Below are 16,748 nucleotides of genomic sequence, written 5' to 3'. Positions count from 1 at the left end.
TGTTCTATAAACAGATTGGAAATGATGGGGAACAGAGGTGATTCCATAGCTACACTACAAGTCTGCTCATATATATCATCTTTGAAACTGAAAAAGGTTGATTTCAAACAAACTTCTAGTAATTTAGTTGTGTCAGGATCAGTGACTCATGGCTTCATATATGGGAGACTCAATGGCTTTAGATTCAAAAGGTTCCATAAATAGATTGGCAATGATGGGTGACAAAGTTGATCCCATAGCTACGCTACAAGTTTTCTCATATATATCATCTTTGAAACTGAAAAAGGTTGATTTCAGATAAAATTCTACTAATTTAGCTATGTCAGGATCAGTGACTCATGGCTTTATCTATGGGAGACTCAATGGCTTTAGGTTCAAAATGTTCCATAAATAGATTGGAAATTATGGGAGACAAAGGTGATCCCATAGCTACACCACAAGTCTGCTCATATATATCATCTTTGAAACTAAAAAAGGTTGATTTCAGAGGAACTTCTACTAATTTAGGTGTGTCAAGATCAGTGACTCATGGCTTCATCTATGGGAGACTCAATGGATTTAGATTCAAAATGTTCCATAAATAGATTGGCAATGATGGGTGTCAGAGGTGATCCCATAGCTATGCCGCAAGTCTACTCATATATATCATCTTTGAAACTGAAAAGGGTTGATTTCAGAAAAACTTCTACTAATTTGTCTATGTCAGGATCAGTGAATCATGGTTTCATCTATGGGAGAATCAATGGCTTTAGCTTCAAAATGTTCCATAAATAGATTGGCAATGATGGGAGACAGAGGTGATCCCATAGCTACGCTGCAAGTATGCTCATATATATCATCTTTGAAACTGAAAAAGGTTTATTTTAGACAAACTTCTACTAATTTAGTTGTGTCAGGATCAGTGACTCATGGCTTCATCTATAGGAGACTCAATGGCTTTAGCTTCAAAATTTCCATAAACAGATAGACAGAGGTGATCATCTTGGTGAGTTTTGATCTAAAATCTCTCTACACTAACATTCTCATAGATGAAGCCATGGAAGCGTCCATAAAGTCAATAATCCTAACATAGATAAATTAGTAGAAGTTTGTCTGAAATAAACCTTTTTTAGTTTCAAAGATGATACATATGAGTAGAATTGTAGTGTAGCTACAGGATCACCTCTGTCTCCCATCATTGCCAATCTATTTATGGAACATTTTGAAGCTAAAGCCATTGAGTCTTCCCCATTAAAACCTAAGTTTTGGAAAAGATTTGTTGATGACACTTATATTATTTGGCCTCATGGTAAAGAAAAATTGGACATTTTCCTAAAGCACCTTAACAGTTAATCTAATTCTATAAAGTTTAGTATGTGTTGAAAAGTGTGCAACAAGAAATGCTTGTTGAGAGTGCAACAAGATGATGGAGCTTAGTGAAAAGAGTCGCCTTCACTAAGTGGGCCCGCAGGCTATTTTTGGCGCAAGTCTATTTTTAGACTATGTCTATTTTGAGACATATGGATCATGTCTATGGATTGCAGGTTGCTATTTATGGATGATTGGTCAAGTTGGGAAAAAATAGATGGACTTCTATTTTTGATCAAAGTGTGAATGATCACAATGTGAGTGATCAAAGTCTATTTTTAGACTGACTGTCAAAAATAGAAAAGTCAAATATTATTGTCTCGTAATAATATTTGGACTATAAACTTGATCTTATTCTCTTGGAGCACTTCAAGATGAGCTACGGATGTGGTACATGCAGATCCCAGAGGGAAATACGTGGTTACCTATAGGATGACTAATATTTGCATGCAGGACTTCAGTTAAAACTCAAGTGAGTTGAGTTTAGTGGACTAGAGGTGCAGTTGATGGAGTTGTGTTCAGTTTAGCTTTGTTAAACTGGTTGTATTTAGGCTAACTGATCAATAGACTAGAGATGAGTTGGGTGAATTAGTTATTAATTAATTCACAAGTTATTAACTCATAATACAACTAATGAATACATCAGTTAACTCAGTTGCATGTCAGTGCATGTTTAGTTCAACAGGGACAGGTGGTAGAGAATCAGATTGCTATCAGTTGTGACTATAGTTGTGCACCAGATCTTGCACAATCAAGGGATTGAGGATGCCAATGAGTTTTCTCACGTATTTGCCCAGTATTGTAGCCTTTGCTCACGTCCAACAAAGTGTGAGTGATTATTTTGAGGTGAAATACGAGTTTGGGAAGCCATTCTCATCAGTTCTTGAGCAGGTATTGAGCTGGAGAGGCAAGCAAGCAGTGGAATAGATTTGGAGATCAGATCTTAGTTGTATTGTGTGTAACAAGTGGAGCTGGTACTGGATTGCTTGTGATAAGCATTGTACTTTGTAATGTTACATGATTCAATCAATATAATATACAGATAGTTAGGGTTTTTAGCGAGATGCTTTCCCTGGGATACATACTGTGTTAATGAGTTTGATTGATGCTTCTATGTGCGCCTATGAATGTTTCTGCTTCTGTAAATTGATGATCAATGTAGAGGAGCTTATGTATTGTGTATGTATTCCGCAATAGTACATGATCAGGATAATCTCCATTGAATATGTGTCATATTATTCAAAATTTCTACACTATGGAAGTGGAGAGAATAGTAGCCTTCCCTTTCTTGACATCCTAATCAAGAGAAACCAAGATGGCTCAATATCTCACCAGATCTATCGTAAGAAAACCCACACTAAGCATTACCTTCATGCCAACTCTCACCATCATGTTGTTCAGAAACTAGGGGTTCTCAACACTCTAGCACCCAGGGTTGTTCACATTTCAGATCATGATCATTTTGAGCAGGAGAAGGATCATCTCATGGATGTTTTTGAAAATAATGGTTATAAAAGACACCAAGGAATCAAAGCTTTCAAGAAGGCACAGAATCCTAAAAGCAAACAACCAATGGATGATTGTGCTGGTAAGGTCCACCTCCCCTACATATTGGGCACCACTGATAAAATTTCTCATATTTTAAAGAAGAAAAATATAAAAACCACCTTCAAGCCTATGAACACCATTAGCAGATGCCTAAAATCGGTAAAAGATCCTATTGATCCTAAATGCCACAAAGGGGTTTATTTGGTTCCTTGTTCTTGTCTCAAATCCTACATTGATGATATTAGTCAATCAATCTCAACTAGGATTCAAGAGCATGTCGCTGACATTAAGGATCACCGTTCCAAAACTTTAGCTTTGGCTGAGCACTTTAGCAAAACCAATCATCATATTTGTGTTGAAAACTCTTGTGTTGTGGCCAAAATTGATTATTATCACCATAGGAAATTTAGAGAAGCTATCGAAATAGGAAAACGCCCTGACAACCTTAACTGCAACGATGGTTGGAAAATAAATGATAATTGGATTCCCACTCTAACCTCTGATTCCACTCCCTCCTAGATGCTCCCCACCCTCGTATCACTAGGTTTTCCCTCCATGGTATTCCTTATAGTATACCAACCCTAAAAATTTATTAAAATATTTTAATAAAAACTAAAATCAAGTATTAATAATTTCAGGATTTCAATTTAATTTATTTTAATTTTTAATTAAAACTTGAGTTTCAATCACCATATTCTATTCTAATTTGAAACTTTACAAATTAATTAATAATAATTAACAATGATATAATAAAGTTGATAAGCACTCAAACTTTGTAACAACATTAGAATTTTAAGGTTTATTATCAATAAAGATTAAAAAAAATTATAATTCTCAATTTATTTCAAACAAAATTAAAGATTAATAATAAAAAAATATTCAATTTAAACATTGAATTTCAATTAATTAATCATGCAAAAATAATAGGTTAATTTATCAACATTAATAAATATTAGGAACAATTAATACTTATTTATTTTAATCATTCAATTAAAACTAAGAAATACAAATTTAAAAGAAAATAAATTTTAATACTTCAAAAGAAAACTAAACATTAAATAAAAACTAAAACTAAAATCATTAACAAAATTAAAAATTAAAATTAAAATTAAAATTGCATTAAAGCATTATCAATCTTGTCGACTACCATTCATTCCCAACCCTACCCTCACCATTATTTATTTACGCTATTGAGTTCTGACTTATTCACTCATGGATCTATCCTGATGATGAACCACAGAGGATGGTTCGAAACGTCGATTCCAAAAACATGAATGCGATGACTCTAAAAGATAACACCACACAAAAAATCAAATATACTAGGATGGTTTGGTGTTTGAATGTGCCTTCAGCTTTAAATTTCATAAATCAATCATGAATAACATATGATAGGTATTGATTGAAAATACTGACAAAAATGCTAACACTACTTCATGTACCCAGTGGTCTGTGGGATAACCTAATAGGCAAGTAACCATGGAAATAACTTTCCTTGACATTTCAGGGAAAATAGAAGCAGAGAATGGGGGATTATTTCTAGGCAATTTAGAATTCTCAGGAAGAAAACGTTCAAAAATATGGGCTTGTTGGGGGAAGGTAAGATTTTGGTATATTTCCATGAGTGCAATAGTGGAAAATGGGTGTAAAGAAGTTTGGGAATTGAACTGAAGGGCTTCACAAATAGCCTCTGGGGTAATTGACAATAGGATTTCATTGTTTTGACCAATTATCACTTTCTGGATGAGGAGGTACCTAAGATGACACCATGTAACAAAATCTTTGAAAACATGAGTCTAAGGAAAGGTAAACTAAGGTAAAAACAATTCCCAGATACTTAAATCATCATTATTGTATAAAAAAAATTGATTCGCCCAATTAGGCAACTCATATAAATAAAATTCACATTGAGTTTTCGTTATTTTATATTGTGTGTCAACCAGAGGCAACTCATTTAAATTGGGAACAAAGGGTAAGACAGGACACTCGATGACAATTTTCGCTTTTCCCTTTTGTGAAAACATTTCAGATTGTAAAGAGGCTCAAGGGAAATTACCCGATTTGTACTTAATGATAATAGGAGAGGATGGCCATTGCAGAGGGCAATGGTGCACTGAAATAATCTCTAGGTGTGGACCTACATTGATACAATGAAATAGAAAAGGGAGAAATGTTGGTCACTGCAATATTTTTAAAGTGAAAAGGAAATAAAATTAACGGCAAAATTTTCATTTTTGGAGTGTCGCAATTAAAGGTGTAAACATTGGTGGGAGTTAATGACCAACGTCTAAATGACCATTGGTGGGAAATGGCAACGGTAATGTGACATAAGGGGGTAAGGTGACATGGACGGATGTTGTGGCATGGACGGATGTGGTGGCGTGCTATGAATGGAGCGGGAGCCAGTGGGAGTAAGGGCAAGCGTAAATGGGAGATGGTTTTCGGGGGGGTTGAACGATAAGCGGTAAGGGAGGAGAGGCCCCGAAATGCCTGTGGGTCCACCACGTGGCGTTGGTGGTTTCAATCAAACCACTTTTTGGACCCCCACCCCCCTCTTCATTAACCTTTGGGAGGTCAGGGGGGCCCAAACATCATTCTCTATCATTGATTTTGTTGGGGACGATCTCATTCATCTAAAAGCGTCAAAAAATTATTACAAATTGACAAAACATCGTGTCAATTTTTATTCACTTTTTAAACCATTATTTTGCTAATTTAACCAAGATTTTAGGATAATAAACAAAACGATTTAGGCTGCCATTTTGGCTTCTGTGCCCTTTTGGGGATTTTATTTCATTTTTTTTATTTAAATACTTTTCTTTTATTCCTCTCTTCATTTTTTCTCTATTTTTCTTTCTTTTTCTATTTTATTTTTTATTTTTTCTATTTTCATTTTTTATCTTTTCTTTTCAAACACTAAAAACAAATTAAAGTGTAAAATAACTTACAACATCCCATTGGGATAAATAAGTAGATAATCATACCTTGATCATTATATTTATAGTGTTGGCAATATTGTCATTAATGCAAAAGGAGAAGCATAGGAACATCAGGCAAAGGATCAACATGCAAAGACACATGACAGGGACAACAAGCAAAGGAGAAATAGGCAACACATGAAGAGCAAGCAAAGGAGTAGCAGAGCAAGGGACAAAGGAGCAACAAGTACCTTGATGGAATTTTGATGGCCTGATGCTTGTATAATGTTGCAGGGATTTTTTTATGAAGAATTTATGATGTGAAATCATTGATTAAGCGTAATTATTGTGATGCAAAGGCAAGACTCTAGGGCAAAGCCAAAGATGTTGCAAAGATTGTTGTGATGCATTAATGATAAATATTGGTATTTTATGTTGCCATTAGTTTGATGCATTTAATGATTACATGTGGATGAAATTAATATTGGATGGATTATTTATTTTTCTTGTTCTAGTATTCGAGATATGAAGAGTTTGGAAATGAACGATTGGAAGGAAAACAATCAAGCCTGTTCACTTCATATTCCTATTTGGAAGGCAAAATGAGGTTAGATAATGGGATAATGTGAGAGAGTTGATTGAGTTATTATGCATTAGTTACATGGTACATTTGAAGCATATGTGATGCATATTTGAAGGGAAGAACAGGTAGAAATAAAGAGGGAGACATGCAGAAATTTATGACTAGATAAACCAACACATTGTTGTTTCTTGTTTGCATCAGGGGATGGTAGTATCCTTTCAAGTGGTGGTTGAATAAATATCCAGTTATAGTTTGCTAAGGTAGGAACTTCATGTGGGTTGTAGCCTACGGAAATCATATGGGAGATGGAGCTTCCTTGCATGTTGTAGCTTACAGAAAATTGAGGTAGCAGCCTCCTGTAGGTTGGAGCCTATAGAAAATTAGAAGTAACGAGTAGGAGCTTGCCTTTGCATTACAACAATAATAAAATCATGGTTTTCTCCATTTATGGATCTCCACATATATCTGTTATCAATATGTGTTATTATTATTATGTGATGATATGATGTTTTGGTTTGCATATTAATTGTTTTTCACATATTCAATTTGTTGGTCATCATTTGTTAAGCTTCTCATGTAATGGTTCAATTAATGAGATTAATGAAAATAATTTTAATGTCCATGAATATACTAAAATTCACCCCCCTCCCTTCTCATTTTATTCATGCTTTCATCAATTGGTATCAGAGCAGGTTCCTTCAGTGTGAGCTTAATATCTTGAAGGTAGATCTCGTTGAATCATGGACTATCAAAATGTGCTTTTGCTTGGTATATCAAACTTTCATGAATGGAGAGATAAAGTTAAAACAAAACTGATAGCTTATGGACCTGGTGTATGAAAGCTTGTATGTGAACGTTACTATAAAGACTCTCCCTCTGTGCAAGAAAAATAAAGGAATACTAAGACAAAATGTACTATGTATGACAATCGTCATGATAAGGATGTTGATAGAGTAATAGACTTAAATTCTGCAAAAGAAATCTGGGATAGATTGCATCTCATGCATGGAAGAGAGACTAGTAGTAGCAATGCAGAAAAAAGAAAAGAGGAAGAGGAAGAATAAAAATCCATGTCCAAAGGAAAGCATTCAATTAAATGAAATCTTTGCATGTCTGATTGCACTTGAATTTTATGGGGAAAATACAAATGAAAATTTAATTGAACATCAAGCTAGGCTTGACTTAGCATTGGCAGAAATAGATAGATTGAACATTGAAAACAAAGACCTAAAGAAACTTGTGCAAATATGTAATGAGAGAGAGCATCAATACAAGGAAGTGATTGTAAATCTAAAGACATAAATTAGATAGACAAGGAGAATAGAAGAGACGATGAATAGTCAACTAAAGGAAAAAGAGGTAAAGTGTGAAAGGTAAGAGGTTGAGACTAATTCAACAAAAAGGGAGTTAGATGAAAAGAAAATTTTGTGTAAGCAGCTAGAAGAGGAGGTTGCCTCTATGAAAAACTCATAAAAGCACAGTAGATCAAAAGCAATGTTCAAAGAATCTACAAATTTAAAAAAAAAAAAATCCAACAACAACATGAGTTGTAAAGAAGCACAAAAAAACAAGAAGCAACATCAAGAGCCAAAGAATGAGGTTAAGAAGGGGTTTGTAACAAAAAGGTCATTTCCTCTTGGATATGAGTTGAATGAATTTAGAATATCCCAAAGGAGAATCTATGCGTGTGTAAAAGATATCAAATATTTTCCCTATCATGGACCTATACATGTAACAAAAAAATGTAAGAGAAAACAAATAAAAGCTAATCAACAAAATATGCAACAAATAAGAAGGCTCCCTCAAGCAAGAAAACAGAGAATAGATTCGTTCACTAGGTACACAAATAATTTATATGGTTACTGTTATTTATGCAATGGATTTGGACATAAAGTTGTTCAATGCAAAATGTATACAAAGAAGAACATGAACTAAAGAAGAAACAAACCATCTCCTCCATTTCATAGCCAAACAAGGTGTTATTTATGTAGCAATATTGGCCACATAGCCAAGGATTGCAAGTTGCATTATACCTTAAAGAACTCCAAACAAAAGGAAGAAGTCATTCAGAACAAACCAAACAATGAGCCAAAAGGAAATGAAGATACACACAGCAGCAGGGAGTCCACTAAAGTATGGAAGAGGAAGAATAAAGAACAACTAGTGACCTAGCTTGGTCTAAGGGGGGGCTTCTCATGAAAGAAATGAAAAACTTGTTCTGACATAGAGTAACAATGTTTCAGGGGGAGAGAACTTTCAAAAATGCATGGGAGAAATAAAAAATATGAGGAGAGTAAGCTTACGAAGTATGACAAAGGAATTTGTTACATAAATGTTTCTGACAAGATATCAGATAATGCTTGAAGTATGCAATTAAAGATCTTGAGGACCTAAGAATGGACATTTGAAGACAAACTATGGAGGGAAAAAGCAAACTATGCAGGGACAAAGCATACAATGGAAACGAATATTATGATTTTTACAGTAAGGCTCTGCAGCAGAATTAAACAAATCAACAAAAATAAATAAATATTTGAGGGTTGTAAGCTCACTACCCATGGCTTTGCATAAAGGGCGTAGGGTCCAAATAACATAAAAATTCTAAGGGAAATTATACAAAAGAAAAGGAGTCTCTACGTCAAGTAATGAAAAGAAGAGCTATGCAATTTATGTGCATCAGTCCTGCTATGGGATTGATGAATGGTTGAATGCTAGTCCATCATATTGTTTGCAGATCTCTCGTTGGCTTTGTAGAAAATGTAAGGCTTTTGGTAAACTGAATGAACATATTTGTTGTGCAATTTGTTGTGAAATTGGTGGTGCACTCAAGCCAACAACAAATGCTGCAAAATAGACACATATAGTTTGGGCATTGCATACAAATGAAGCGTTATTGTAGACATGGATTCTATGGAGCCAATTGGTGGTGTTTCTGCTATTGAAGTGTGAATTGGGAGACGATGAAACGTAATAAGTGTTTTCTCACTGTGATCTCTTATAATACCATTATCAATATTTTGGTGAAGAACAATAGATTGAACGAGGCTCTTTTTTTATTATAAATAAATGGCATGAAGCCTGTAACAAGAACATAAAAGTTATGCAGTTACGATTTAAAAAAGAAAAAAAAAATGAGGGTGTTGGTAGTTATCAAGAAGCAAACATTTTTCATTGACTATGGGGAGAAATGAATCCAAGTCTCCAAGTTTGATAGCTAAGCAAAGGAGACCACGATCTCAAGATACTTGCAAAACTAGGATCTATGACTGTGTTTAATACACATATATTACATAAAGATTGCAGAAACGAGCATTACATATCATGTGCTATTTGAAGAATGCATTAAAATGTATCCAAAGGATGAGTATGTCAAATACATGGCAGTGAACAGGAAAATTCATTTTCACATGGATTTATATTGTGCCAGCATTAATACTTTTGTCAATGTGCATATTTGACTACAACACTGGTTATTGGCATATATTGGATATTACACGGAGTGTATTAATTGTGACAGTACCACCCAATCTGACATAGCTAGCCAATATAGTGGAAATTCATCCAAGAGACAAACCCGACATTAATTTGCAGCAAAAGTAATTGAGATGGAACGTTACATGTTAATTAATGCAAGTCCAGAACATACGTTATGGACTTGAAATGTTAGATAGTTGTATGCCAACATACGATGATGTGAATTTTTTTTACTACCAACAAATCATAGGACAATTACACAGAATACAAAGGTTTGTGATTCATAGGATAGTTAATTGTGCAACGGCCATGTGACCAAGTCAACATAGAAACACTCAGCGATATGATGAGAATGCAATAAAGAAGAATGGTGATTTTTTTTTCTTCCAAAAAATCACAAGACAGTTACACAGAATGCAGAGGTTCGTGATTCAGAGGATATTTAGTTATGTAATTGTCATGTGACCAAGTTGACAAAGAAATGCTCAATGATATGATTAGAATGCAATAAAGAAGAATGATAACGATTTTGACAAATAATTCTATGAGGGCTGAAAATAACTGAGAATGCCAAAGAATAATGTGCTGAGTAAACTTGAGAAGATCAAAATATCTTGCCTGCAGAGTTTGACTTCTTCAACATTTGGCGATAGATATTTTCATATTTATTTTGTTGAGTCAAAAGATCTGTATTTTGATAAAATCTCACCGAAGGGGTCGAGTAATAAATATCGCATTGCAATATCTCACAAAAGGGGAATTAAAGAAGTGTAATCCCAAGCACCTATGACTATGGAACATTGCTCTTAGCTCCTTCAATTCTGTTGTTAGATTGCGAGGTAGAAATTTCATTGAGGCCTCCTTGACATGAAGGTGGCACATTTTTATGGCACAAACAAGACACATGGGAGGTGACAAGAAAACGGAAGCTGGCATGATGGCAAGGCATTAATGACACGGCAGTGTGGCATAGAAATGCACCGCAGTTGAAATGAGTTAGAAACGTGGCTACATTTTCCAGTTGAGCATCATATTGAACTACCCTATTTACTTGAAAGGGACTTTCAGTTTCCTATCCATTATAATATTCAACTTGGAATGAAATTTAGTTTCTTGCAATCCAAAAAGTCAATTATCACCTCCAAAATATTCAAAAGCAGTGACTGTATTTGAAACATCTTACAAACTAAAAGGATAATCGAGATGAATTAGCATTTTCGATTATCTTTCTATCATTAGGTACAATTTCCCTTGCAGCATGTGCGGATTCCATATCTTCTTCAACATTTGCATGAAAGTAAATACCTACAATATCAGAGGAACCTTCACTGCCTGAATTTATTCCATGAAGTTTGTTTATGGTGACACATAATTTTCTGCAAACATATTATCTCTTGGGTTTTTCGGTACATCGCTTGTTGCTGGTATACCACTCTTGGTTGGCTATTAATGTTGCATTCAATGAAATCATTATTTCATATTCTAGTATGTTATATTATGTGGGACATATGGATATAAATATTGGTGTTTATGATTGCATTGGAGGAAATAAAACTGACTATTCCACTGTTTATAGACTTCGCAGAGTGTAGTTTATGTATTGGGCAGAGTTGGTTTATGTTGCAACGTTAATACATGGCACGGCCTATCGGTTGGCACAACCATAATTTGAGTACAAAATATATTCCTTGGTTGACAACATTTATGTCAAAATATATCAATCTTTCTTGAAATGGACTATTTGGAGTTGCGTTCTTATGGTGTAGTCATCATTAGTTTATACTTGCACATGATTTATATCTTTCCGATGAATGAATTATGTTCTCAACCATCCATGTATCCTACCAAAGAAGTATTGTGATATTATTAGGTTTGTGGCATGCTATGGTTTACGTTAATTTAGGTCGAAATGTAGAAAATATGTCATCAATTCCGTAAATGCCTATGTAGAAGACATGATATTTTATGTGCCATCAATATGCATGGATATACTACATGTTGATATGTATATATTTTGACATTATCATTATAAAGGGTATCTATATATATATATATATAAATAATATAAATAATGATTAATGTTTTAAACCTATGATTATATTTACTATGCCCTTAGAAGTGCAGTGCATTGAGAAGCAATGGCCAATCAATGATAGGAGGCACTGGCTTGTGGCTTACCATGGACACCTCTTCGTTATACGCACTAGGGACGTCGTGAAGAGGCCGTGAGTTCTATTCCTGGGCAGTATTCTCTCATCATATTGAAGTCGTTTCTAATTGTTGATAAACAAAGAAATGATAAAATTATTGATTGGTTCCACTACCATGCATCCTAAGATTGCTGAAATTCAAGTTTCATCCTTATAGACGGAAAATATTGCAGAGGGTGCGAACTCCACTCGCGTTAAATGAGCTTACAGCAACAATAAATTTCATAATTCTCTACACTCTAGTATGTGTTGTCCATCACTTTTCAGAAATCAATAATTTGATCCATCTTCGAATTTTCAAATCCAATACTGCTTCGTTGCAACCATTTTTCTCTATCTGGTGCATTCTTCGCTCCCTTAGTTGCATCATATCATCTTCATCCAGTTGATCTACATTATTATTATTACTCACTATTTGTGACAAACTACACCACTCGAAACCATATGTCATCGCTTATGAAATCGCTTTCCTTGTCTATCAACTGAAGGATCACATCAACAGACCATGAGAGATCGGGTGAAAACTTCTCAGCAAGTATTTCGGACTTAAGAGATAATTCCTCTCGTATTGAAAAGTCAGTTGTCGTAAGATACTATAAAAGCTCTTCAACTATATCATTCACTTTGGTAACATCACACATCCCATATAACTAATCCAAACCTTGTCTCCTTATACTTATTTCAGGATATTTTAAAGAAGTAATAATTTGAGCTTGGTGCCTTTTTTATGCTCTCATGAACATATGTTACCATCAACATTCTAGTCATATTTTCCAACCCAAGATATTAAATCTTAGGTTCCCGCACAGCTATAAATTTCCCAATCAAAGAAACACATTGGGAATTCATCTCCTTTTCATCATCAAGATGCATCACCAAATCGAGGGCCTCAAACAGCACCGCATGTGATGCATTATTTTTGTTTACATTATTCACAACATATGTGCCCATCAAAATGCGCTAAAGAACCTCAAATAATTACCTTCTAATGTCGGGGTCCTCAATCGTTGGAAAATACTAAAGTGCCCTCATCGTCTTAACCTACATCCATGGACTTGGTATTCCATACTACAAGAAGACTCATCACAGCAGTAAGAACACCAAGATCACGCTCATCAAGTAGTTGTGCCATGCGATCTGACCAACCCTCTACACTGACAACATCTGGATTCTTTCTGTACAAGCGTAGAAGACAAAGAGCAACTTTCTTCCTGAAAAGTGGTCTGGGGCCATTTGAAATCAATAATTTTTTAACATCAGGAGCTAATGACTCGGCAAACTCTTTCCCACCAATACATCTAACCGATCTATCTCCTCGTGCAGCCTGACAATGACATTGGTCTTCAATAGATGCATGATCGACAGTCCTTTGTAGAGCATATGATATCCAGATTCCAGATGGTGATGTATGTGTTTGGGTATGGTCCTCAGATGCGGATAGTGTTTATGAAAAAATGATTCCTGTGACTCTACCAGGATGGTATCTCAAGCATTGTTGAGGTCTATTATATCCTCTGCCAGATTTTCACTTCATTCAAGTGGGACAACCACAATCATTCATAATATTGGAATCAAATCATATCAATGGATTTACGCAGCATTTAAATCTCATTGATGCATTTGAATGAGTGGGGTCGGAATAAGAAACGCCTTTCCACACAACACTATTATCTATCAAGGCTGAGTTTCTATATGCCATTATCTATAATAGTTTAGCTATGATATGCTTGGTTTCTATAGCATTCAATATCCACCACATATGCAATGCAGAGTTATACATAAATGATACATTGAGTCTCTTCAATACAAGAGATTGTGAGTTAGTTGTAATTCATTGAGAAGGCAAGAATTGGACCCCCTGAGGAGCATTGCTCTCATTCATGTAGTGGCAACATTCATTCATTACCCAATGAAAGCAGAGATCATCCATTGCGTTAAGATAATGGAAGAAGCATAGGGCTATTGACATGGCATAATGATTGATATATTGTTTATGTAGGACTACAGATTCAACTAAGCAACAATTACAATTTATGTGGCTATCAATGCTAGGGCACTTCTTAGAATCAATGAAGCACTATATATTTTTCTTAAACATATGTTTTTTAAGGATTATTGCTTCAAAATTAGAGAATTGTGGTTTATATTGCTTCCTTCTAAATTGGAGAAAAATGTTAATTCTCTTGTAACAGTTGAAGGATAATCTACTCTGGGTTCAATAAATTAAAAAATATATATGCTTCATATGAAAGACCCCTATGGAAGCTTCAAAATGCATGATGAAAATGAAATGGTTGTTCGAGGTTGCTACAAAATCTCAAGTGGTTATGGAGTATTATTCAGAACTTATATTTTATCTATATGCACTTTTAATATCATAGAAAGTGTTCTCTCAATAGCATCTTGCAATATTTTACAAGAAAATCCTAAAGCGTATTTGGAACAATGTTTATATGTCAATTTGGAGTAGCATTCATTTAATCTGGAGTAGCCCTAATAATCCATATGGAGTGGAGCATCCCTAATAATTCATCTCGACATTTGTAAACCCCTTGACATTGATGTCAAAGGGGAGGTAATCAAAGGAAGGAAGACACTTCTCGAGACAAAAGGGGGAGGATCAGTGTTTTTCCATCAATGCCAAAGGAGGAGATTGTTGGCAATATTGTCATTCATGGCAAAGGAGCAGCACAGGAACAACAAGCAAAGGAGAAGCATGCAACGTAGCAACACATGAACAACAAGCAAAGGAGCAGAAGGCATAACAGGAAGAGCAAGAAGAGTAGCGGAGCAAGGATAGAGGAGAAAAAAATACCTTGATGTCATGTTGATGGATTGATGCTTGGATAATGTTGCAGGGGTTGTTTTATGAATAATTTTTGATGTGAAATTGTTGATTAAGCTTAATTTTTGTAATGCAAAGGCAAGACTCCAAGGAAAACGCAAAGGTGTTGCAAAGATTGTTGTGATGCATTAATGATAAATATTGGTATTTAATGTTTACATTAGTTTGATGCATATAATGATTACATGTGGATGAAATTAATATTATATGGATTATATATTTTTCTTGTTCTAATATTCAAGATATGAGTAGTTTGGAAATGAATGGGTGGAAGGAAAAGATTCAAGCCTATTCACCTCATATTCCTATGTAGGATACAAACTATCTTTATAAAAGATGTTTATTTGGAAGGTAGAAAGAGGTTAGAGAATGGGAGAATGTGAGAGAGATGATTAAGCTATTATGCATTAGTTACCTCATACATTTGAAGCATACGTGATGCATATTTGAAAGGAAGAACAGGAAAAAATGAAGAGGGAGACATGCATAAATTTGTGACCAAGTAAACCAGCACATTGTTGTTTCTTGTTTGCATCAGGGGATGATAGTCTCCTTTCAAGTGGTGGTTTGATAAATATACAGTTGGAGCTAGTTGAGGTAGGAACCTCCTGTGGGTTGTAGCCTACATAAATCATATGCGAGTTGGAGCTTCCTTTCATGTTACAACTTGCAAAAAATTGAGGTAGCAACCTCTTATAGGTTGGAGCATACCAAAAATTAGATGTAATAAGGAGTAGGAGCTTATCTTTGCATCACAACAATAATAAAATCATGGTTTTCTCCCTTTATGGGTTTCCACATATATCTGGCGTCAATAATTGTTATTATTATTATGTGATGATATGATGTTTTGGTTTGAATATTAATCGTTGTTCACATATTCAATCTGTTGGTCATCATTTGTTAAGTTTCTCATATAATGGTTCAATTAATGAGATCAATGAAAATAATTTTAATGTCCATGAATATACTAAATTGATTCAACCCCCCCCCCCCCCCCGCCCCAAGTTTAGTCAAGCTTTCATCATATAGGACCGCAACAGTGGCTCTAATGGGGATGGTATCCTCCCTATGAGGTTCCAAGAACACTGTAGACTAGTAGCCCTCTACATTGGGCATTTATTTGACCTCCAATCAACTGAATTGACATGATTAACAGAAAATTCATTACATATGGTAGTAATTCATTTTAAACTTAGGGCCTTCACTCCGAGCTTCAATTTCTGATGACATCCACCCACACATGCAGTACTAGGAACAATAAAACGATATATACAATGATGTTGTTTTGAACTAGCTAAAGTTAGGTAAAATAATGTTTGAATAACCTTCCATTTTTTTTCTCATGAAGTCGGTTGTTGTTTTTAATTAAAAAAAAGAAAAGGAGGAAAATCTCCAGAAGTACAGACTTAGAGATTGAATGGAACAGCTGCTCTTTGACGATATTGCTACTATTTGCTATTCTCTGGAGGTTTTTCACCTGAGGAATACTGATACAAGTATAAATCCGGACAAATTGGAAGAGGAGAAAACAAGTTTTACAAAACATCTTAATCTGTTTTTAAAAGTCTAATCTGCCGCGCGTAAGATTCCTCAGGCAGCTTGATGGGTCTGTGGCAACTTGCGCATGAATTAATAGGAATCTCCAGCTTGTAATTTCCCCTGGTAACTTGGATATGAGAGCGGCTTGAAGGGCGATAGAATGAAGAGTAGTAATGATGAAAACACCTGAGTCCAGGCCATAGTAGCTAGCAAAAATGGAAAGGATAAGAAACGGAGGCACACGGTGAGACTTCTCGAAATTCACAAGAGAGTACAGGAAGCAA

Source organism: Pinus tabuliformis, chromosome 2_2 (assembly GCF_031772625.1).
Source record: "Pinus tabuliformis cultivar Carrire ecotype Pingquan chromosome 2_2, CPIR1, whole genome shotgun sequence".
Taxonomy (NCBI): domain Eukaryota; kingdom Viridiplantae; phylum Streptophyta; class Pinopsida; order Pinales; family Pinaceae; genus Pinus; species Pinus tabuliformis.
This window is presented reverse-complemented; position numbering follows the sequence as displayed.